Genomic DNA, 25,688 nt, shown 5'->3' with positions numbered 1-25,688 from the left:
AGGCTACATAGTAAGTTACAGGTTGAATATTAGCAATGATACCCATAGGAATTCTTGCTGACTAGTAAACACATGGCAAGTCACCTTTTGATATATAGCTTAGGCTATCGTCATTAACACCCTTTCTAAGGATGTACATTCTACGAATGCCTGTTTCAAGGGGAAACAGTTACATCCTGACTGAGGAATTCCTGGTCCTTCAGTGATTGTAAACACATGACATCAGTTAAGCCTCACCATACTTGTGAGTAGGTATATTACATCGATTTTATAGATAATGAAACCAAGAATAATAATAGAGAATAATTAATATTCGAGTCCTTTATATACAGGAGCAGTCTTTTAAGTGCTAAGAAATATTAATTCATTTAATTCTTACAACAAACATATGAGGTAGTATTATTTTCTTCATTTTATAGATGAGTCAGCTGAGGCCAAGAGGGTTTAAGTATCTCATCTGAGGTCATCTAGCCAGGAACTAGCAGATATGGAATTTAAAACAAATCAGGCTTGTTTCTAAACCTGTACTCTTAAACACTATGCTCTAAAGATACTAACGTCAGTACTTATTTAGACTGGTTAAAACTTTCCTAAAAAGCACGAGTTGGCAGTCACTTGCTCACCAATCTTAGATTAGATAGACAATGTGCTAAGACCAATATAATGTCCTTATCACTAAATAGCTTTAAAGACCTTTTCTTTGGCATTCTACCAGCTAAACATTATTGGGGAAAGGTATTGAATCTAGAGTCATACTGACTTTCATGTTCTGAATTTCTGCCCTACAGTAACTCTGAGTTAGGATCTACTTAAGTGTTAAGTGATCTGTCTCCAGCTTAAGAGCCAGAATGTGGTAGCAGGGAGAATAACTTTTTTTAAACTATATCACAAGAGTTCCTTTTCTAATCTTCCCATCTACCTCTTTCCATGTATTTTTTTTTTTTATATCTCCCAATTACATATGAATTTGGTCTAGGATACAGCCCATATTGGTTCCAAATTTCATACCTAAAATCCTCCATTCCCCATGAAGTCCTGAAAGCAAGATATTCTGGGCAATACATATTCCTACAAAGACTCGCTCTATAGAGGTTAAATTATATGTGTAACTCTTCTGTCAACCAACTTCTGTCGCTAACTTATGAATACAAAATAAGTTAAAACTGTCAATTTTGCCTTCAAAACATCTCGAGTTTATTCATTATTTCCATTTTCACCACCACTCACTTTCAAGCTCACGCTACGTCTGACACGGATACCTCAATTGTTCCCTAAAGGGTCTCCAAACATCCCCTCTGGCACACATCCAATCTGTTCTCCACACCACATCCAGGGCAAAGTTTTTGAAATGCAAATATGATCATTTTTATACCCTGTTTAAAATCTTTTATTGGCTTCCCATTGCTCTCAAATAACTTGATTAAGAGGCTTCATAGAGTTCAGCCCCAAGCTATCAACAAAACCGTATTGCCCCCAAATTTCTTCGTTTTCTTTCTACTCGAGATACATGGATCTTCTTTCAGTCCTTTATGCCCTCTTTACTTGCTCCAGCCACTTAATTCTCTTCCTTGTTCTTTTTGCCTAGGGAACTCATACTCATTCTTGAGATTTCATTTCAAATGTCACTTCCTAGGGAAGACTACCCTGGCCAGTTTAAATGTCTTCATTTTCAGCTCTCGTCCTAACAGCCACATCTCTTGCATAGCATTTAATACACCACCAAGTTGTTTTTGGTTTTGTTTTATAAAATCAGTAAGCTAAAAGCCCTTACTGAAGATTATATAAACTTCAGATGTTGCTAGTCTTGATTTCAGGAAAAGTCATTGGTTTTGATACAAATTATCTACAAAACAGTGTGGTCTAAATGATATACAAATCTTAAAATAATGTGGCTAGAATTTGCCCACTACTATTTATTTCATAGGTGTCAGATCTTTAAAGATCATTTGCATTCACATTTATTGTGTGGTATTCTTAGGATGATGTCTCTTCTCCGACAGACTATAAGTTCCATGAGGGCATTGACAGTGTCTCTTTTGCACATTAGTGGACACCCAGAACCTGGCTGAGTGTAAACCTCAGAGCAGGAATTATTCAATTGCTGACAAATATTAATATTCCTTTTTGGTCCACTGATTCCGACCTCATGGAAATGACAGATCTTCTGGCTATTCCTGCAAAATGCTTGAAATGTCCTCTTTAGTTCTACAGAGTGCAAGTTTTTGAGTTTTGACATTTAATGAGTTATTTAAGTCTTTGGAGTAACAGAAAAAACAGTGTAGAGAATTGCTCCCAGAAGTAGCTTGTTTTAGAGGTCCTGACCCAAACTCTCAGAGCTGTTTATTGGGCTGAACAGTAGTCTAACAATATAATTCTCAACATCTGACGTACTCGGAGTATGGAAAACCTAAAGTTCATTCCAAGGTACATCACAGCAAGCCCACACCAATTATGTTCAGGCATTCCTTTACTTTAAGGAAAGTAGATGAAGCTGCCTATCCCAACTAGTAAATCTGTTCTCCATCCCCCTTCTCTGATTACATATTTGAATAAATACCAAGTACCAATAATAACAACAACAACAAAAAATCAAAAATAAACCTTAAGATGCTGGAAAAATCTTAATCCAGACTTGTGGGAGGTAAAAAAAAAAATCATATTTATCCACTTCTAGAGTCATAATGTTGGGAAAAAATATACCCAATTTGCACTTAAAAATAGAACACTATCTGGGAGCTAAATGTGGTACCTTAGCACTTTCAAGACTTCCAATGAATAGGTACTTGACTTTTATTTGAATAATAAGATAAGAAAATTCATTTCTTCCATACTCACTCTTAAAAAGGCATTAACATTCAAGGTTATGCACTTTCGGGACCCGAAGAGTAAGTGCCTTATTAAATTTCACACTCTAGGTGCTTCACTTGCCTCACCTTTTAGTCCTGATCCTGTCTGAATGCCATTATCCAATGCCAGCTTGAGAAGCTTTTAAAAGTTATCTGATGGAATAAGTATAAATAGAAATATTTGAATAGATTTGAAATTATTATTGAAGATAGGATCTTCTTATGTTTGATGATGAATGTCAATGTGAACAAGCCTTTTCAAAACCCTATTAAAAAGCAATAGAGTGATTTCTGCTTCCAATCAAGATGTTATAACAAGGGTCCTATTTACCCTCCTGCCTGAAACAATTAGAAATTAGAAAAATAAATGATTTTTTTAAGAGTTTTTAAGATTTAGGGCATTAGACAACAAAGGATAGTGATCTCTGAGAGATGGAAAACAAATGAGGTGTGGGTTATGATTGCCATTATAATTGCTTGAAGAGTGTTTACAAGCAGTGTCATGGAAGAGTAAAGACAGGCTGAAAAGGAGGACTCACTACATGGAGGAAAAAAGCTGAAAGTCCACAGATAACATGACACTAGAGTTCACAGGACAAAGCACTGGAGATGAGAGACATTCAGCGAGAAAGTGCCTGTTTCCACTTGCCAGAGTGGAAAACCTATACCCATGGAGCATTGGGTAGATTACTCAAGAGTGTCTTATCTCTTGTGTCCCGCCTGGTGGCGCAAATGGTTAAGTGCCTGTGCTCTGCTTCAGTGGCCCGAGAGTCACAGGTTCGGATCCCAGGCCCCACACCGACGCACTGCTTGTCAAAGCCATGCTGTGGCGGCATCCCACACAAAGTGGAGGAAGATGGGCACAGATGTTAGCTCAGGGCCAAACTTCCTCAGCAAAAAAAAGAGGAGGATTGGCATTGGATGTTAGCTCAGGGCTGATCTTCCTCACACACACACAAAAGAGTGTCTTATCTCAGTAGTAGTACAGTGACCAACCACCTTGAGTTGCGAATAGAGGATTCTATCAGATTCTCACAGTGAAGATTTGAGAAAGAACATATTCCATGTTTATGGATTAGAATAATCGATATTGTTTTGATGCCAATTCTTCCCAACTTGACCTATAGGTTCAACACAATCTCAATAAAAATCCCATCAAGCCATTTTATAGATATCAATAAACTGATTCTACAATTTACATGGAAAAGGAAAGGACGTAGAATAACCAAAATAATACTGAACAAGAAGAAAATTAGAGGACCCCCACTACCCAATTTCAAGCCTTACTAAGAAGCTACAGTAATCAAGAAAATGTGATGTTGGTGAGAGTATAGACACATAAATCAGTAGTACCAAATAGAAAGTCCAGAAATAGATCCATACAAGTCAGTTGATTTTTGACAAAATTCTAAGGCAATTCAATGGAAAAATGATTGTCTTTCCAACAAACGGCACTGGAAAAATTGTTTGTCCATATGTAAAAAGTGAACCTAGAAACAAAGCTCATATCTTACACAAAAATTAACTCAAAGTACATCATAGACTAAATACAAAATGCAAAATCATTAAATTTCTAAGAAAAGACCGAAAAAAGTCTACGCAACCTTGGGCTTGGTGATGAGATTTTAGGTACAACATCAAATGCATGATCTATGAAAAAGAATTGTTAATTGGTACTTTACTAAAATTAAAACTTTTGATCTGTGAAATACACTGTTGAGAAAATTAAAAGACAAATCACCAACTGGGAGAACATATTTGTAAACACATGTCTGATAAAGGACTTGAAACCAAAATACGTAACATTACTACAAGAAATTAAAGACCTACACAAATAGATAAATATATCATGTATATTGGTTGGAATACTCAACATTGTTAAGATGTAGTTTTACATAAAATTGACCTATAGATTCAACATAATCCCAATCAAAACCCTAGTAGGCTTTTTGGTAGAAAGCAACAACATGATTTTAAAATTTATAGAGAAAGGCAAAAGCCCTAAAATAGCCAAAAAGTTTTAAATAAGAACAGTATATTTGGACATATATACCATTCTACCAAAGTCAACATTACAACAGAGATATTCCTGCATATGTAGAAACTTAGAACTGGTTGTGAACTTTTAAGTAGTTAATTAGAACATTTTATAAAAGTTAAAAACCTGAAACCCAAAAGGTATAAATTTTTGTCCAAAACTATACAACTAAAATTTAGAGCCCTGTTATGCTCTAATAGAATGTTCTACAATAGATTTTGAAAACAAGTTAGTACTGAAAAGTAGAGTTTTATTTTAGTTCTATCAAAGCAGCATTTCATGACTTGAGTTATAGTCATCTTCATTCTGTCTCTTGTTCCTTTTTAGAATGTTGGGGATCTTGAGATCGAACCTAACATTACCCCTTTTATTATTCTCTACTTTCACCTTGCAAATATGGCTATGCTGGTGGCATCAATATCAACAAAGGTGTTTGTCAATTTGGGAAGGAATGAGACGAGTTACTCTTAGTTTTTCTCCTTCCATGATGAAGTGGGCCTGGATGTCTCTGGATTAATGCTAAAGTCATCTGGAGGTTGGCTCAAAACAATTCCAGCTCCCTCCTAGCAAAGTCTCCACTCCTGACCCTGAATCCAAATACGTTAGGAGCCATTATTTCTTTTTAAGTGTTTTATTTCCTATAAAACCACCATAATGCTTTTGAACTACTGTTTTGCTTTAAAAGGCCATTAGATTTTATAATATAATTTATGAGATGTGTGGTGTCATCCAAAATGCATGTTCCAAACAAATTTTGCCACGAATGATGGCAATCTTACTTAAGAAAATTTTGCCCTTTAGTCAAGTTCCCTTCTACTACAGGATGCCTACTAAACTGATTAATGAGAACTGCTTCCCCAGAAGAAAATGAGTCGTCTTGTTGCTGGGTTAAGCATGCTTTGAATTTCCTGAAGGATTCTTGGGATTACTGGTTTTAATTCCTATCAGAAAAAAAAAGCCCAGAAGTTTTGCCCCATATATCTTTTACTAATAAAGGAATCTTGGCCAATACCTCAACATAGGACTCCTTTTGAAAGGAAGCCAGAATGGAAAAAGTAATAATTTGGTTTTCCTGTACTTTGTTAATCAGTATAAGTGGCCATTTTCACCTGTGGTTGTTTCTGGATTAATGGCAGAGCAGGTACACGGAAAGTACTCAATATCATACATATATACATGTATGTATTGTGTATATATATTTTATTTTATATATATATATATATATATATATATATATGAAGGAAAACTGTGTGCACATAGAAATAGAAAATCCCAGGATAAAGTATTAGAAGTCATCTTAGGGCATAATGATGACTAATGATACAAGACTGTTATCTTTTTTTCTGAATAGGAAGAGAAATAGAAAGGATAGCAGATAAAAGCTGTTACACAGAATTTGTAGAAGTAAAGATAAAGTTGTATTTTATTCACATGGTAACATAACACAAATTTTAAGGGGAATCATACTTAAGAACAAGACAGGTAAACAATTGAGACAAAAAGTTACAATCAATGAAGTTAACTTGACCCAATCTATCAAAATCTAGCTGGGTCAGACCATAAGGAATCAAAGATAATGTTTAAAGTTCCTGGTTATGATGAAAGATGCATAAATTAATATTAAGCAAAGAACATGATTTAAATTTGCATTTAAAATACACTGCACTACTGGGACTTTGATACACTGCTAGTGGAAGTATAAATTGGTACAATAACAATGGAAGTGTACAGTATCTACTAAATTGAACATATACATGCCCTGTAACCCAGCACTTTTACTCTTGAGTATCTACTCAACAGAACTTTTAGTTATGGTCACTGAAATATATGAATTTCTATATAATAGCCAAAAATGGGAACAACCCAAATTCATGTCAATGGTAGAATGGATAAATTGTGATAGATTCATGTGGAATACTATATCCAACAATGAGAATGAACAAACTACAGTTATATGCAATAATATGGGTGAATTTCGCAAATATATTGCTGAGTGGAAGAAAATATAAATTAATATATGCTGTATGATTTCATTTACATAAAGTTAAAAAATAGATGAAATTAATTTATGCTGTTAGAAGTGAGAATAGTGGTTACTCTTGAGGGAAGGTAATGATCAGAAGAGTCACCAGAGGGCATTCTCACAAGAGAACAATCTTGGTTTTTTCCAAAGTTTTAATTCTCTATCTGAGTTTTGGTTACATGGATAGGTTCAGTTGGTAAAAATTCTTGGCGCTGTATTTGTTTTGGTTTGTATTGTACATATGGTATACTTTAATAAAAAAGAAGATTACAAAAAATTTCACTGCTTTTAAATCTATTGACGTCATTTGGTAAATGTAAAAATTGTAAAATCTCTAAATGCTTTTATTGGCATTTTGCCACTGAGAAAATTAAGATGATTGTCAAATTATTCACATTTCCTGTTTTAGCTTTACTCCAGCAATTACTAACATACATGAGATACTTAATAAAAGGGAAACTTATTCAGAATACTAACTCAGGTTATACGTTTATTGATAATGAAAATTTGGAGGAAAACAACATGAATTGATTTTATGCAATTGAAGATGTACTGTGATTTTCTTTTCCTGTTTTGTAAAAACACACAAAAATTTTCTGTAAGTATTTTTTCCATGTGGAGACTGGGGGTCATTGGTTCAAACAATAAATTGGTATCTATTCCTCCAACCCAATAAAAATCAATGAATCTGTTAAACTTGAGCATTACAATTACCAAAAAGAGAAACAGAGTATGATTGATTCAGTATCTATATAAAATGGAGTTTCAAATAAATTATTTCAAAATACACTAAAATTAGGTAAATTAGAGGAGTGTATTAAAATGACACTGCCTAGTATCGTGTTATACTAATTTTAGAATCTTTGGTCTTAAGAATCCTGTAGACCTTCAAGATGTTTGACCACTTCTCTACTCCACTGCCACCACCCTAGTCTCAGATTCCATCAGCTCTCACCTGGATTTTTACACTAGCCTCTAAATAGTCTTTCTTATTTCTGTCCTCAGCCTCCCAGCAGTCTATTCCCAACAAAGTAACCAGAATGATTTTGTTAAAACATAAGACAAATGATGTCACTTCCCTGTTCAAAATTCTCCATGGCATTCCATCTTGCCCAGATTAAAAATCAAAGCTCTTGTAACCCTCAGGGTCTCACGGTTCTCTCCACATCAGCCACACTGGTTTCCTTGCTGTTTTTCTGACTTGTGATACACATTCTTTCCTCAGGGACCTTACTCTTGTCAGCTTTGCTTGGAATACTTTCCTCACATTATTTGCATGCTCCCTCACATCCTCCTTGCTTTAAATATACTTTCTCAATGAGGCTTTCCCTTACCATGCCATCTGAAACTTCACAAACATACCCCATTTCATAAGCACCTTTCCTGGTGTTTTTTCTCTATAGCCTTTCATTATTTAACATAATACAAATCTTACTTACCTTGTTTGTTTCGTCTCCTCTCTTAGAAAGGAAACTCCAGGTAGGAGGGTGCTTTTGTCTGTTTTCTTTACTACTATATCACCAGTGCCTAAGTCTTAGACCTTAGTAGATACTAAATGAAATTTAGAGAACATTTGAAAAAATACATAGGAGTATTTTGTTAAATATAGACACTTTTAGCCATTTTTATCTTTTGAAAAATTATACCCAGAAATTCCAACTTCTCAACATAATAAAAAATAAAAAGAGAACACTTTGGGAGAATACTGGAGCTTTGGCTATAGAGACAGATTTCTAGCGTGAGATAGGCCACTAAGAATTAAAGTTATAGACTTTCAATTTCCATAAGTAAGGGGCTTGGAAGTTCATCCTAACAAGCAAAAAGTTGAATAAATGGAAAAATCAACAACTTTTCTTAGATCTTTCAGAGAAGTGAGGTCACAGAGCAAACTGCTGCCTCCAAAATTGGAGAGACAGACAGGTGGATAAAGAGAATCAGCTACTGGAGCAGAAATCCACAAGAAGAAAGCCCTGTGGGAACCAGAACCGGGAGAGTAAACCTACACTATAATAGATAAATTGCTGGAGGCTCAATGTGGAGAATTCTAAGAGTCAAAAACTCCAGGGGGACCCAGTCACAAAAACCACACTTTTGTGATTTTTAGCTCTAGGAGCTCCACCAGGTTCTCACTGTGAATATTGGAGAAAAATCCACTCATGCTTCTGGCAGAGAGAGGGGAAAAGGAGCCATGCTGAAATACACCAGAGCATTCTGTTCTTCCTAATAAGGTCCGCCCCCAGGAGAAACTATTTTATGAGAGCCTAACCTATTGGAGTTTTATCAGAGCCTAACTGACCACTGACTGGGGAAAGAGCATCGTGTATGACTGGCTCTCCATCTGGATTTTATAATTCTTTCAGGGCAGTGGCAGAGGTTAAAGTGGAGAGGAAAATCCAAGATTAATGACAAAATCTCTGATCATCAGGGTGCGTAGCAGCAAAACAATGAAGAAACGTAGAGGAGCAAATAGCTAAAATGTCAAATGCCTCAAATGTGCATGAGTTTTTATGCAAAGATGGAGAGTTAATGATCTCCAAGTAGTGGCTGAGAAACAAAGAGAAAATGAACCTCACTTCCTGGCTCTAAAATTGGACAATTCTGAGACTTAATTTCAGTCAGGCAAAGAGAAGTGGATATTCTGTGAAGAGCTTGAGACTGAAGGAGAATTCCTTTATCAGGAGAATAGGACTCATAAGAGAACAGAGTAAAGACCGAAGAAGAGGAGCTGTTGGAGGTCATGCAAAGACATGTATAATGTTCACAGATGACTGTGAGTACAGACTGGAAAATGAGGAGAGGATACAGGAATGAGAAGTGCAGACAGTCAAACTGCCTGCAAGATTTTAGAAGAAATAGTTTCAATGGTGCCCTGATGTATGGGAATATCGGTGGCAAGGTCTCTAAAGGTCTCAGGGAAGACAAATACTCCCTTTTTTAAAGCCTTCTTCATATCTGTGATTGATCTTGCAAGCATGAGAAATAAACATGTGTCAGCTTCGTGTGTTTTGGGAAAGCTTTTCCTTTCTTGATAAAGAGAAACAGACTTTGCTGACTTCCAGGCTGAGTTCCAGCAGCTATATTGCAACTATGAGGGAAAGATCTTGACATCACTCACTGAACTGCTGACCTAATGTCAATAGCCACATACCTTTAGAATTCTTACTATGTGATTAAAAAAAAAAAAAAACTACAACCACTTCCTTTATTTAAGTGGTTATAGTTTGGTTTTCTGTTACATGCAAGCTGAGGTAATTCTATCTGAAAAAACTTCCATGCTCTTCTCAGGGAAAATTAATTATTCTCCTCCTTATACTTTTTCTCTATGTATAATTTCTTTTCATACCTGTCTTATAGTAGTTGTATAATGTGTTGTTATGTGTCTTTTTCCCATATAGCCCAGACATTCTTTGAAGGCAGAGATGCCATTATATTTATGTTTGTTTTCTAAGCCCTTCACACAGTATCTGGTACATGATAAGAAGTCAACAGATATTTTGAATAAGGGATGAATGGTGAATATAGTGGAGACCTATAGTTTTAGCTGTCCAAGAATCACTTCTGGGAATTGTCTTTGCTCTCCTACATACTTGGCCACTGTGAAAGTCATTCTGCTAAATAGAAAAAATCTTGATTCCAGGCCACAAAGGACTCATTCTGAGATGGGGCTCTCCATATTCCTGGGCCTATCACAGTCTTTCCCTGAGCATTTGGATCACATAACTGAGAGAAAAGGACATGTGCAATCCTGGAAGCAGAATCATACTATTGACAGTACCTCAGTGGAATAATTCATGAATATTTCTGCTAAGAATCGAAATCTACTCTAATTCCCGTGTTCCCTAATGCTTGATTGGATTTTCTCTTTGGATTCAGAGATATACTGATGAACACTTTCAATTAATTTTCTTTGTGCTCTAAGTTAGCCAGAGGAGATTCCTATTTCTCAGAACTAAATGAACTTTAGTAATTAGGACACAATGAGATACAGTCTGGATACGGTAAGATGAGCACAATTTCAATATCTGGTGAATATTAGATATGGTATTTACGAGAGAACATTATGAGGCCAAACTTGAAATAAAACATTTTAAGGGTTATATCACAAGAGGTGGGGTCAGATGACAAATTTAAAATACAAGCTTAGTGCAAACTGTGTGAGGAATTGAATGTGAGTCTCTATTTAACATTATTTCTTAGGAGTGCAGAGCATTCACATCACCCAGTTCTCAGACAGGCAAACCCATATAACCCATAAGCAACCATCACAAAACCACAGGGTTTGCAAGGGATTAAGCCAGAAATAGAACTCAGAAAATTGAACTACAAGTCCCACTCTCTAACCACCAGCACCACTCCCTTCCTACAGTACATTTAGTGTGAAATAATTTTTTGGTTTCTTTTCATACTTGTAGTCAACTGAAGTAGGGTGGAAAAAAATCAAAAACAGGCCATGCACTAAAAAATGCATTTTTCCTTCCATTTAAGGACATTGAAATTAAAAAAAAAAAAAATTTAGAAATTTTATGGAAATTAGAAACCAAAAATGTTGTTTTCTACCACCAGTTCTATTTTTTTTATACTGGAGCTTTTAAAAAATTTGTAGAAACTTTTCATCTGTACATGAAATTAGACTATTTTTCATCTCTTTGAGGATAACATCGTTCAGGGAAGGACTGTTAATAAGGAGCATATTTTCTTCAAATTCTCTGGCCAGATGAACTTTGACAAGGAAAGATTATCAAAAAGATGAAACTAACTTTTATATTTTAAGTTATATCAGACTATTAATTTGTATCCTATTTTTTATTTTTCCAGAGTAAAGGTAAGTTAGCATTTTTACAAGCAAGGAATTCAGAGGTAAAGGCAGTTTGGTGTCTAGAGATTCAGTAATTTCATGAAAGAGCCTCTTTTTTCCCCTTCCATTTCCTGTTTTTGAACTCCTTCCACTAGCGCCATTCAAGCAAAGAGTAATCCTGTGCTTCAGCACAAATGGCTAAAAGTGACATTAATTATTTTATTTATTTACTTTTGTTTGTTTGGGCAGCTCGCCTGCAGACAGTGGGACTTGGCGACCTGCGTTGCCTTGTAGATGTGCTAACTTTAATTTTTTTCTGACAGAAGTGATAGCTTTAATGACGCTGATTTAAATTAGACAGGAGATTTGACTCCTGGAACACTAATCGAAAATAGTTGTTTGGCTCAAGGCTAAGCATTCAAAATAAAATTCCCTATGGTCATTTTTATCCCATTTGAATACTCAGGTGGAAAACAAGTGATTAAATATATATTTTAAAATTCTGACAAAACACCAACATACCAACAAAATTCATTTTGGTGTTCAAAATGACTGTGATAGTTTAAAATGCTCTTCATTGCATATTGCTGCTTTTATTCTTAAAATGTGTATCATGTTCCTGTAAGTATGCTTATGCTAATACTACACAGTATGAAGAGTTTCATTAACAGCAAATTATAATGAATTCACTTTTTCAAAAATAATGAAGTCATTTCAAACTAAATATTTTCATCCAAAAAGGATTTAGTACAGAAAAGAAAAAGTTTTGATTCAAGAATAAAGGAATGAAATTTATCAGTCATAAATAATAATATTCAGTAAATCCTGAACCTGAAAAGGGTCATTTTGGGTATGGCCCTTGACTTCCCAGAGTGCACACCTAGAGTAGTTTACTTTGGTGTTTCCAACCCCACATTCTTTTCCTCGCCTCAGACCAGCTGAGCTCTCAAACCTTTGAATTCTTCTTTCATAATTCCAGCTCTTCATCGTGCTTTGAAATGCATATTTTCCAGAAATAGAGTCTTAGTCACAAAGAAAGGAGTCAGTTTAGTTTCATGATCAGATTTTTTTCCCTCCATATTTAGATTGTCCCATAATAACGGATCTTTGAAGCAATGGAACTGGGTTTCTAGACTCATTTCATCCTGAGTGGAATTTTCCGTGTTCCTTTACCTGCTTGGACTCTACAGTTTTTGGTAACAGCTTCTACCTTGTTAATTTTGTCTTACCCATTCATAAGGATACATTTAATTTTCTGGTTAAATAGTTTTTCCATTGCAATTTATAATTTTATAATATTTTCCTCTGTGACTTATTTTGACAAGGATTTTAAAAAACTAGTAAAATTAATTTGCCAAGCAGGATATCAAGAAACTGTGGACTCCATAATGGCAAACACTTTGTTTTCCCACTTTTTTTTTTATCTCCAGGAGGTAATTCAATGTCTGTAGTAAATCTGCAATGAAAATCTGCTGAACGTGTGAATGAATAATGAATAAAAAGTTTCTATAATTTTTTTATATAAACATTTTTGAGAATGTAGCATTTGACCATCACTGTACTGGTTGCTACTGGAAACATAAAAGAACTTAAATTTTCACAGAACATTAAATTTCAACAAAAAATGAACATAACCAACAAAATTCATTTTGGTGTTGAAAAAGACTGCGATATTTTAAAATGCTCTTTATTGCTTATATCAGACCTAAAAGGAATATTTAAGATTTTAAAAATTTGATCAACTTATTTTATGAATGGGGAACTGAGAATAGATTAGTTAATGGTGTTGCCTGAACTCACTCACACAGCAATATACATTGATGAACTTGGTTCAGAATGCAAATCTCTTTAAAAGCCATGTTAGTGTACCTTCTACAATGGGAAAAATACTTCCCTTTCATACGATCTAGCAAAACAAGTATACAATTATCTCAGACAGACACATATACACATAAATACTTATAGGAAAATTAGTTAAGTTCCTTTTACTTAAATTGTATTTTCCTATTGACTGTATGAGAACAAAAACTTTAAAGAAATATAGTTACTTTTAGTTAAATCGTATTTTCCCCATGTCTGTAAATTAGTGTTTCTCAATTTTTTCAGCCCAAGACACATTTATGAACTTGCCAAGGCAAATATGAGGAGGACACCTTTATTCCTTAGTCTCATTAAAAGATAACTATGATATTGAGAGCTCCAGCTATAAATGTATTATAGATGCATGAACACATCCATGTCTCTCTCTACCTGTCTCCAGCACAGTTTGCAGCTTGTTTTCCATTTTTCTATGAAATGTTAGCAAGAGGGATGGGAGAAATTCACAATGTCACCATGCACAGGTTAATTTAAGATTTTCCTTAAACGTAGTTAGAAGGTACTGACGTCGGTTATTAACCTGGAGATGTATTCTGACCAAAAGGAAAAAGATGACCTCAAATTACACCATAAGAATACAGTAAATCTTTTAAAATACACTCATGAGAAGTAGTACTTTTCTGAAAAATATGATTAAAATTCCCCAATTTTGTTAGTTTTATCCAAGAAACTTTAACTCTAAGAGAAAGGCTTGATTTTGAATATCGTGTAAACATAATTTCATTCTGTCTCTTCCCTGAAGGATTAGATGGGATTTAACCATTCCAAGTATTAATTTTCTAAAAAAAATTTAAGCTTTTCAGCTAAAATTTATTTACTTAATATGTAACTGTCTATGTGTTTTGACATCACTGTTAGTATTTTAAAGGGTGTTTGATAGTACTGGTTTATCCAGAGGAGTCACAGTTTCTTCCTGTGTACTCACATTGTTAGCTCCTCATTTAAGTTGCAACTAGTATGTTCTCCCACAAGTAATTAATAAAAGTTGTTATGAGTAGTTTGTTTTCTTTTTTTCAGATTATAGACCTTTGGAGATACATAAGGACCTTGTTTTATTATACTTGAAGCTTAACATAATTAAGATGACTTGATAATCCAAATCCTCAAGACTTCCACTAGTGACCTTATATTTAAATATTCAAAAACAAGTACTACCATCTTTCTTGCATGTACAATGGAAAAGTGAGACCACTCTCCAATATCTTTGGAATGGATAGGGGTGGAGTGTGTGTGGGACACCTCATTTATCTAGTCAGTCCAGTCTCAATCTTTTTCCTGAAGTTTCCTGTATTCTCACCAGTACTCTCAGTCCTGTGACTTTTTCTTTCTATCTAGCTTATTTACCTACACTAGATCGTACCTGACTGCTATGATCAGCAATTTTTTATGGAATATCGTGTTTTTCATATCAAAGTTGAGTATTAGTCATCTTTGTCTTTTTAAATTTCCTGAACAATTCCCTGCCTGCCATTATGTTATTGAGGCCTCCACACTCTCTTCTCCTCTCAGCTGTGAACCCCAGCCTGAATTCTGTATTCAGCAGATAACCATGGAAGACCTACTACCTCATCTCTGTGGATTTATTAGGGAGACGAAATTAACCCTCTGTCTGACTTTCTTTGATCTAAATCGTGTCCAGGGGGCCTTGACTTTCAAAACTTGATCTTTATTGTTTTTTCCTTAAAGGAAATTTAACTTTATCAACAAAACTGTAAACTTATCAACCCAAACTTTCTTTATTAGATTATAAATATGGTTAGTTAAATGGTGGGTAGAAAGTATGCAGAGTTTATAGCACTCAGCAATTACCAATTTGGCAAAAATTAAAAGAAAGTAAACATCAAAAGTAACTGAAATCATAACATAGATATATTGAAAGAGACTGAAGTCCATTAATTTGCATTCTTTCCATACTATGTCTAAATAATTTCAGAATTATATTTGTTAAACGAACGTTTAATGGTCCCCAGCAAACATTTCATATCTTTTTGATGTATTTTAGTGCTTCACAACTTTTATGTAAAATTTTCTCTAAATTGAAATTTCTTGGGCCAGCCCAGTGGCTTGGCGGTTAAGTGCCCGTGCTCCGATGCTGGCGGCCCGGGTTCGGATCCCCCCTGCGCACTGACGCACCGCTTCTCCAGCCTCAGCGGGCCGCGTCCCACATACAGCAACTAGAAGGATGTGCAGCTATGACATACAACTATCTACTGGGGCTTTGGGGGGAAAAATAAATAAATAAAATTATAAAAAAAAAAAGAAGACAGTCATAAAAAAAAATGAAATCTCTTGTTTTGTCTTGTAGTTTGTGAAAATGGAGAACAAGTGATGACCAACATTGATAAAATTGTTCCACAAACTACTTGATCCTTTAGAAGACTATAGTTTACTGAGTAGATTAGATTGAGTGGGTTTCTGTTAACATTTTTTCTTTCACACACAGACTAAATACTTATCATTTAACCAATTAATCTCTTGTCTGTGTTTACAGAATATTCACCTGGTTTATGAATCCTTATGGATTATGTTTTTTGTGTTTAAGATGGTTTGTTGAAATATGTATCATTGCTTATACCATTGCCTATAGGTGGAAAATTAGGAATGGTACAGTATAGACTATCAATATTATTAAGAGTTAAACATTAACAGATATTCTACTGTTATAAAGCTAGAATGGAAATTCCCCAAGGACTAGAAAATTTTGTTTCTTTTGCTCACTGATGTATCTCAAGCTCCTAGAATAGTTCCTGTTACACAGTAGGTACTTAATTTATATTTGAAGAGCAAATAAATGAATGACTAAAACTTCAAAAATAGACGTGAGTGGTTAAAGAACAAAAATAGACAAGTAATAAAACATAAGGCCTCAAATACACTCAAATATATTTAAGTTATAAATGTATGACAAAGGTTGCATTTCAAACTGAGGACAAACTAACTAATAAAAAGTATTTGGATAATAGATTATTTCAAAAACAATTTAGTTAAATCTTCACTTCATATCATATACCACTATTAAGTCTAATAATTAAAGAGAAAAAATTTTAATTAAACCACTGAAAAAGTAAATATATATGAACAATGATCTTGGGGTGAGATAGACCTCTTGGGGAAAACCACGGACAAAAAATAATGGATAGATTTGGGTTTATAAAAATTTTAAATTTTTGTGCATCTAAAATATCTTGGACAAAATTAATAACAACTGGGAAAATGGTTATAAATATTTAGGGAAGAATAAGAGTTAACAACTTTAATTTATAAAACCCTCTTATGAATCAACAGAAAGACCCAGTGCCTCAGAGAAAACTGGGCAATAGGTGCAAACAAGAACAATTTCCAAATTCAAAATACAGACGATAAACATGTAAACACATAAACAAATATGTAAACAAATATGTAAACACATAAATATGTATTTACATATTTATCAAATCTACTGCTAAGCAAAAATTTTAAAATTAAAGCAACAATGAGTTACTTTTTTTAATGCCACCAATATGGTAAAGAGTATTAATAGAAGCATGGCCATAGCCACTTTTGCCGTGGACATAATGAACAGGGCTCTCTCTTACATAATTGTTGGTAGTGCCCCTTTTTTTCATGTTTGGAGTAATCTTTGGTAATAATATAACAAAATATTGTTTAATAAGCTTCCTTTTGACCTAAGAATTTCAGATTTAGAAGTACATTTTTGATGATATTTTATAAAACTTAAAAAAGAAATAACCGTTACTCAATAACATATAGGTTAAATAAGTCCTGACACATTGGAATAATGGAATAATATGCAGTAATTAAAATATTTTTGAAGAAAAAAATGCTATGTCATGGGAAAACATTATTCTGATAAATCAAAAAACAAGTTATAACAGTATGTACAGTGTGTTTCAAAATTTATCTAACAACACATTATGGCTTTATGTAAAAACATGGGTAGAAACAGATTTCTGAGGAATACATTAAAAATACTATAGAGTATAGAATTACGGATGATTCTTATTTTATTGCATGCAATTTTTTGTATTTTCTATGATGAGTATTTATTTTGTAATCAGTAAAATTGTTGTTTTAAATGAGCTTTGGGATAGGTGCAGGGGCACTTGAATAATAATAACAACAAAATAATAATAGCAGCCTCTTGAAAGGAGGAAAATGAGTTACTTCTTTTGTGGTGTGAGTTTTGTCACAAGGAAAAAACTAATTGTTGTTCCCTAAGAAATTGAACTAGTGTTTGTCAGGAAAAGACCTAAGATCCTCAGGTCATTGGAACACATTGTTAGAGTTTATGGAGATGAGAAATGTTTCCATTTTAAAACTGCTTTTAAAGTGTTTGCAGTTGTTTGAGTAAGTAGTAGAATGAAATAAAGCCCTTTATTTGGATTATTATCTGTCGAAAATAAGTCAATATTTTGCTAAACTCGAGTTTGTTCAATGTGCTAAATTATCCTGACCAAATTTTTCTCTTTTTTCTTTGGAATCCATCAATTCCCTTTTTAGGGAAAATAGCTCGCCTGAAATATCAGAGCTGAGTTACCCAGTGGGTATTCCTCCTACCCCGTTTTCAAAGTGACAGGCTAATCACAGCTAGTTTTTAAGTAACAGTCATCTGAAAAGCATAAGTTAGCAAAATGTTTGCTTTATAATTCTGAAGAATTATTATATCTACAGAGAGTTAATGATCACTTCTATGGTGCACGGCACTTAGTAATTTTATATTGTTTGAATTATGTACAGTTCCTGTAATTAAGGAGAATTTATTCTAGTGGGGAGACGTGAACATAGATATAGATATATTTATTGTATACACATATTTAATAAATTTTTATAGATATATACTGAGATACTATATTTGAATGCTAATATGAATGCATGGAAAACAGAAATAGTGAAGCCCACTTCAGCAGGAAGGTCTCCTGTACTATAGATTCTGTTCTATTATAAAAGTCTCTGGAGGAGCTTGTCAACAATTTGGAATGACAGTACTTGCCTATTGCATTAGAAAAGTCATCTTTATTTCTAAGAAATGCAGCACCAATTGTTCTTTTTCCATATGGTACAATATTTAATATTATCACACCTAAGGACATTCTGTGGACAGATTAAAAAACACATATGATTTTGCTGAAATTATCAAAAATGTGAAAGTTGTCTTTGAGAAAGGTGAATCATCTGTATAATTTCTAAATATTAATCTGGTGTGAAACAACCTGGTCTTTTAAAATGTTGTTTGCAGGATGAGAAATCTATATGCTTATTATTTCTCTCTGTGTGTCTGTCTAAGAAAAGAAAAGGGGAGTTAATTTTCTTGATGTTTTTCTAATGTATGGATAGGTATAATAACATTTTTACTCTGAACATGTAAGCTAAATATATCCTGTCTGTACAAGAGGTTTTTTTTAAAGATTAAATCTTCTTTTATTTTTTTTAAATTAAGCAGAATTTTATTATGGAGATATATACAGATGTAGTAGGTGTGAAATAATGAAATACAATACTCTGAAAAAATGGAACTTAAAAATATAAAATTATAAACTAGATGTCAGAAACATTGCTTACAAAGACTTTTAACTTTTTTCAGATTCATTCTTTTTTATTTATATTATCTTTATTAACATATCATCAGTTACGTTGGTATTATGCATTTAAGTAAGATTTTCATCCTCCTTAGCCTCAATGTTCATCTACGCATATGGTTTGAATTATCTCATTAACCATTTTCCAGAAGCCCCTTATCCATTTAAAGTTCTCTCCTCTAATTCTGTTGTACCAAAGCTCTATCCATTTTTTCTATAATGTGAAACTTTCTCAAAGTTCACAATGTCTGCATTTCACAACTGCAACTCCAAGAAATCACTCTGACAATAGCCAAAGTTGTCTCTGCTCCAGGGAACTAGACTTGGGATCAAATATTACTCTATACACCAGAAACATCCCCAAATTTGTGAGAAAAATATCACAACTGAAAATTCAATTATAACATATTTATTTGGTATATAAAGCCCTACGAGAAAATGTATTTTCCTTGTGTCATTTTAAATTTATCTTCATTTAGGTCATTAGAATATTCCAAATGCTTTTTTGTTTTCTAGGTTTTGTTTTTAATTGGGAAATCTAGGCTTCTTTTTTCATGAGAGATACACAAATTTGTGTGCATTTTTTTTCCAAGATGTTATTCATGTGGTGTTTTCCGCTTGCATCACAAACCTGCCTACATTTATTATAATTGTAATTTGTCTCAACTTGCTGGTGGTTTTGCTATCTGGCAGACAAGAATAAGCTGTGGAGGAGTAACATCAGCATCATGACAGAGAGAGTTGTTTCCTTTGTCTCTCCCCTCTAAGTTACAACCAGTAGGACATCCATTGACCAACAAAGGGCTCCCTGAACAGCACACCAGAATGCCTGAGAGATCTATAAGTCTGTACTCTGACCATAGGTGGACTAGACCTCCAGGAGGCAGTGAAACTAGGGAAGCCACCCCTCCCTTGTCCCCTGCAGCCACAATCCAAAACATGTATACCTCCCACAGTGGTGGTAGTACCCTAACCTGAGGTTATAAAAAGCACACCAGTGCCTGAGATCAGAAGCTGCAGGAGCACCAATGGCACTTGCAGCTTAGCCTCTGTCCCTCCCCTAGTGGTGGTGGGTGGCACCCATGACCTAAAGCTTCAGGAAACACAGCAGTGGCAGCAACGCAGCCCCCTCTGCCTCTCCAGGCAGCATCGACCCCACACTGATCTTTCCAGCAACAAAGGCTGCACCCAAAATATGGATAACCCTGGCAGATGCAATGGTGCCCTGAACTGAGGTTTCAAAAAGCACACTGGAGCCAGAGACCAGAGGGTGCAGGAGCAGCAACACCACTCATGGCTCAGCCCCAACCCCTCCCGCAGCAGTGGCAGGTGGCACTTGCAATGTGAGGCTTCAGGAGCCACAGCCGTATCCATGACCCAGCCCCCAGTAGCGGCACCCCTGACACCAGCTCTATCAGCAGTAAGGACTGCATACAAGACCCCAGGCTCCTGGCAACAGGAGTGACACTCATGAACCCGGTGCCCTGGCAGTGGTGCTGCCAGCACCCTCAGATAACTTGGGAGCAGTAGCGCAAGTGGTACACATAGCAGCAGCACCTGAGCCCGTGGAGAGCCATTGGGGGAACACCAGACCCAGGTGACCCCAGAAGCAGCAGAGGTGTTTGCCGTCTGGTAACCCCCATGGTGACACCTATGGCTGCAGCAGCATCATAAGCAGCAAGGTACCAGCAACCTTGGAGGCACAAGCAGCACAAGGAGGGCACTGATGACACATCTGGCAGAAGCAGTGGAGAGTGGAAAGCGTAGGCTCTCAAATACAACCAGAAGAATCTCAGAATCAAAGTAACCAAAGCTTCACCCAGATCAGAAAGGTGTTTACTACCACAAATGTGCCAGCATAGGATCAACTCATCAGGCTCCATGAAGAACTACAGTAACATGGTAGAACAGAAAGAAAATGGCAACACTCCATAAACCAAACTTTATAGTCACAGAATATTGTATTCTAACTGACAGGAAATTCAAAATAGCTGTCAGGAAGAAACTCAGTATGGTACAAGAAAACTCAGAAAGACAGTTGAATGTGCTCAGGAATAAAATTAATGAACAGAAGGAGTACTTCACCAAAGAGATTGAAACTCTAAAAAAAAACCAAACACAAATTCTGGAAATGAAGAACACAATTAATGAGATGAAAAATAAAGTAGAAAACATTGAAAATAGAGCAGACCATATGGAAGAGAGAATTAGTGAGCTCGAAGATAGAAATCTAGAAATGATTCATGTGGAAGAAGAGAGAGAACTAAGACTTTATTAAAAATGAAAAAATTCTATGAGAATTCCCCAACTCAATTAGGAAAAGCAACAGAAGGATAATGAGTATCCCAGAAGAAGAGAGGAAAAAGTAGCAGAGAGCTTATTTAAAGAAATAATAGCTGAGAACTTTCCAAACCTCAGAAGGAACTGGATATATAAGTACATGAAGCTAATAGAACTCCTAATTATCTCAATGCAATAAGAACCTCTCCAAGGCACATTATATTAAAACTGTCAAAACCAATAACAAAGAAAGAATGTTAAGAGTAGCCAGAGAGAAGAAAATAACTTACAAAGGAACCCCCATTAATCTATCAGCATATTTCTCAGCAGAAACTGTACAAGCTAGGAGAGAGTGAAATGATATATTCAAAATATTGAAAGAGAAAAACTATCATCCAAGAATACTCTATCCAGCAAAGTTACCCTTCAGATATGAAGGAGAAACAAAGGATTTCCCAGACAACCAAAAGCTGAGGAAGTTCATGGCCACTAGATCTGCCTTTCAAGAAATGTTGAAAGGAGCCCTCCTACCTTAAACAAAAAGCCAAGATATACAAAGCTTTGAGCAAGGTGGTAAATAGACAGATGGAATTAGAAAATTGTGTCTCTATATCAGAATTGGTTAATAAACACTTAATTATAACATAAAGGCTACAAGGAAAGAAAACAGCAAAAATAACTATAACCGCTTCAATTTGGTAACAAACTCACGTTACAAAAAGGGATAATTTGTGATAACAAAAACATAGAGGAAGAAGAGGAAAAGGATGGAACCTATGTAAGCTAACAGAAATAACCTGCTCTCAGCAGAAAAAGGACAATCTCATCCACATGGTCTTCTCTACAAACCTCATGGTAACCATAAAACAAAAATCAGAGCACAATCACAAACCATAAATAAAGAGGAAATTGAGAAAAACATCACAGAAAAACACCAAACTGAAATGGCAGACAGAAATATAAGGAAAAAGAAACAATGGAAATATAGAACAACCAGTAAACAAAAGATAAAATGGCAATATTAAGCCCTCATATATCAGTAATCACTCTAAATGTAAATAGTTTGAATTCACCTATCAAAAGACACAGAGTGGCTGTCTCCATTTTGTCGGAGTCCGCTGCTCCTGCGACATCCTGGGGCTGTGCTCCATGGTGAGCTGGATACCATGTTTGTGTGGCAGTGCCCCATGTTTGCTGTGCCAATGCTGTCCTAGTAGAAACAACTCCACTGTAACGAGGTTTATCTATGCACTTTTCTTGCTTGTTGGAGTGTGTGTTGCTTGTGTAGTGTTGATACCAGGAATGGAAGAACAACTGAATAAGATTCCTGGATTCTGTGAGAATGAGAAAGGTGTCGTCCCATGTAATATTCTGGTTGTCTATAAAGCTGTATACCACTTGTGTTTTGGCTTGGCTATGTTGTAGCTTCTCTTCTCTCTACTAATGATCAAAGTGAAGAGCAGCAGTGATCCTAGAGCTGCAGTGCACAATGGATTCTGGTTCTTTAAATTTGCTGCAGCAATTGTAATTATTATTGGGGCTTTCTTCATTCCAGAAGGAACTTTTACAACTCTGTGGTTTTATGTAAGGATGGCAGGTGCCTTTTGCTTCATCCTCATACAGCTAGTCTTACTTATTGATTTTGCCCATTTGTGGAATGAATCATGGGTTGAATAAATGGAAGAAGGGAACTCAAGGTGTTGGTACACAACTTTGTTATCAGCTACAGCTATGAATTATCTGCTGTCTTTAGTTGCTATCCTCCTATTCTTTGTTTATTATACTCATCCAGCCATTTGTTCAGAAAATAAAGTGGTCGTCAGTGTCAACATGTTCCTCTGCCTTGGTGCTTCTGTAATGTCTATACTGCCAAAAATCCAAGAATCACAACCAAGATCTGGTTTGTTACAGTCTTTAGTAATTACAGTCTACACAATGTATTTGACATGGTCTGCTATGACCAGTGAACCAGAAACAAATTGCAACCCAAGTCTACTAAGCATAATGGGGTACAATACAACAAGCACTATCCTAAAGGAGGGACAGTGTGTCCAGTGGTGGCATGCTCAAGGAATTATAGGACTAATCCTCTTTTTATTGTGTGTGTTTTATTGAAGCATCCATACCTCAAACAATAGTCAGGTTAATAAACTGACTCTAACAAATGATGAATCAACATTAGTAGAAGATGGTTGAGCCAGAAGTGATGGATCACTTGGAGGATGGAGATGATGTTCATCGAGCTGTAGATAATGAAAAGGATGGTGTTACTTACAGTTATTCCTTCTTTCACTTCATGCTTTTCCTGGCCTCATTTTATATCATGATGACTCTTACCAACTGACACAGGTATGAGCCTTCTCGTGAGATGAAAAGTCAGTGGACAGCTGTCTGGCTGAAAATCTTTTCTAGTTGGATTGTCATCGTGCTATATGTTTGGGCACTGGTGGCACCACTTGTTCTTACAAATCCTGATTTTGATTGAACAGGACTTCTGGCATGAAAGTCTCACTTTGATCATTGCTTATTTGAAATTAACGGTATTCCCAACTTTTGTAACATTGTGTATGTGTGGCTTCTCATGTAACTTCTCCAGTGTTCTGGCATGAATTAGATTTTACCGCTTGCCAATTTATTCATCATATTCTTGCCAAGCGCACTGATACATGTTTTAGAATGAGTTACAAAGGGAGAGTTTTATGAGTATGGTGGTGAGTTAGGAAAAGTGGACATTGTTAGGTTTATCCTTTGCTCTGTACCTGTGAAAATAAGAGTGAAAACCAAACTGCCTGACAGTTTGATTTTTTTTGTGTGTGTGTGTGAGGAAGATCAGCCATGAGCTAACATCCATGCTAATCCTCCTCTTTTTGCTGAGGAAGACTGGCTCTGAGCTAACATCTATTGCCAATCCTCCTCCTTTTTTTCCCCCAAAGCCCCAGTAGATAGTTGTATGTCATAGTTGCACATCCTTCTAGTTGCTGTATGTGGGATGCGTCCTCAGCATGGCCGGACAAGCGGTGCATCCTTGCGCGCCCGAGATCTGAACCCTTAAGTAGTGGAGCATGAACACTTAACCTTTAAGCCACGGGTCCGGCCCAGTTTGATTTTTAAAGCATGTTAGAACTTAAGCTTTTTAAAATGGTAATGTATGGCTGCCTTTTGAAATATCTGGTGCCTTGTCCTATAGGAGACTGCAAAGAATGTGGCTATTCCAAAGTTGTATAAACAAGCCACTTAAATGCCAGTTGTCTGACAAATCTTTTTAGGTTTTTCCCTTGATAGGAAGATGAGGAACTTATACAGGTAGGGAGTGTGTGTTGGACAACAGTGTAGGTTATGATGGAGATTGAGACACAGAGCCTTCAAAGAAAGTCAGATTGGTGATGGTGAGTACTAAATGGAATACCCAGTTAGGCTGTAATCTTCCCTGGATAGGGGTGGCCTTCCTTGCCAACATAGTGAACTTTGTTTTGGTCATTACAAACACATGCAAAAGTATGGGTTCAATGGAGATGTTAGGAACTCTGAAGGATTTAGATAAAAGTTTTGCAAAGAGTAATAGTGGGTTAGAAGGAAGTTGTTGAAAATCACTTTGAACGTTCGTTTTGAAAATCAAAGGTGGTAAACTTTTCAGGACAGGAAGAAACTGCAAAATATTAGGCTTCAGTAGATACTTAGACAAAATCTAGTCCAGTTCTCTCATTTGAAAAATGAAGAAATAGAAACACAGACTTAAAGAGTTTAGACAGCTAATTAGTGGCCAAGCTGCGAAATCCCAAGTCTGCTAAAAATAGCTGGCATTCTTTCTGGTATTCAAAAATAATTTCTGTTCAGAAGAAATGCATAATAGAGTTTACACCTTATTAATGGTGGACAATTTATGTGATGTGGATTGCTGGTGTCCAGGACGCCTCCACCCATAAACCAAGGCCAGGAGAATGATGGATTGATGTACAATAAACTCCTGCTTACAGTACACTATACAGTTCAAAAGATGTTTAAAATGCTTTTGTATTTGTTGCCATACAATTGAAATGTATAGGTTATTATAATCTTTCAACCTGAAAATCAAGCATTATGATAGTTAGCTTAGATAGAAACTCTTAGTTACTTATGTCATTGGTGTCTTAATGAATTGTAAAATCTACATTTGCTTCTTTTAAGATATTTATTAATATAAATGAAATATAACAACTCAATTCCCCACCTTTATTCTGTGTTGACACTGTGTTTCATGATTTTGAAGGGCTGT

General features: G+C 35.4%; 1 pseudogene; it reads left to right on the top strand.

Moving 5' to 3' along the window:
• The first annotated feature begins 20,528 nt into the window (after nt 1-20,528).
• Nucleotides 20,529-23,921, top strand: LOC131400998 (serine incorporator 1-like; annotated as a pseudogene).
• Nucleotides 23,922-25,688: the final 1,767 nt, after the last annotated feature.

Source organism: Diceros bicornis, chromosome 4, assembly GCF_020826845.1.
Source record: "Diceros bicornis minor isolate mBicDic1 chromosome 4, mDicBic1.mat.cur, whole genome shotgun sequence".
Taxonomy (NCBI): Eukaryota; Metazoa; Chordata; class Mammalia; order Perissodactyla; family Rhinocerotidae; genus Diceros; species Diceros bicornis.
The sequence above is the reverse complement of the archived record's forward strand: the minus strand, read 5'-3'. Positions and strand labels throughout refer to the sequence as shown.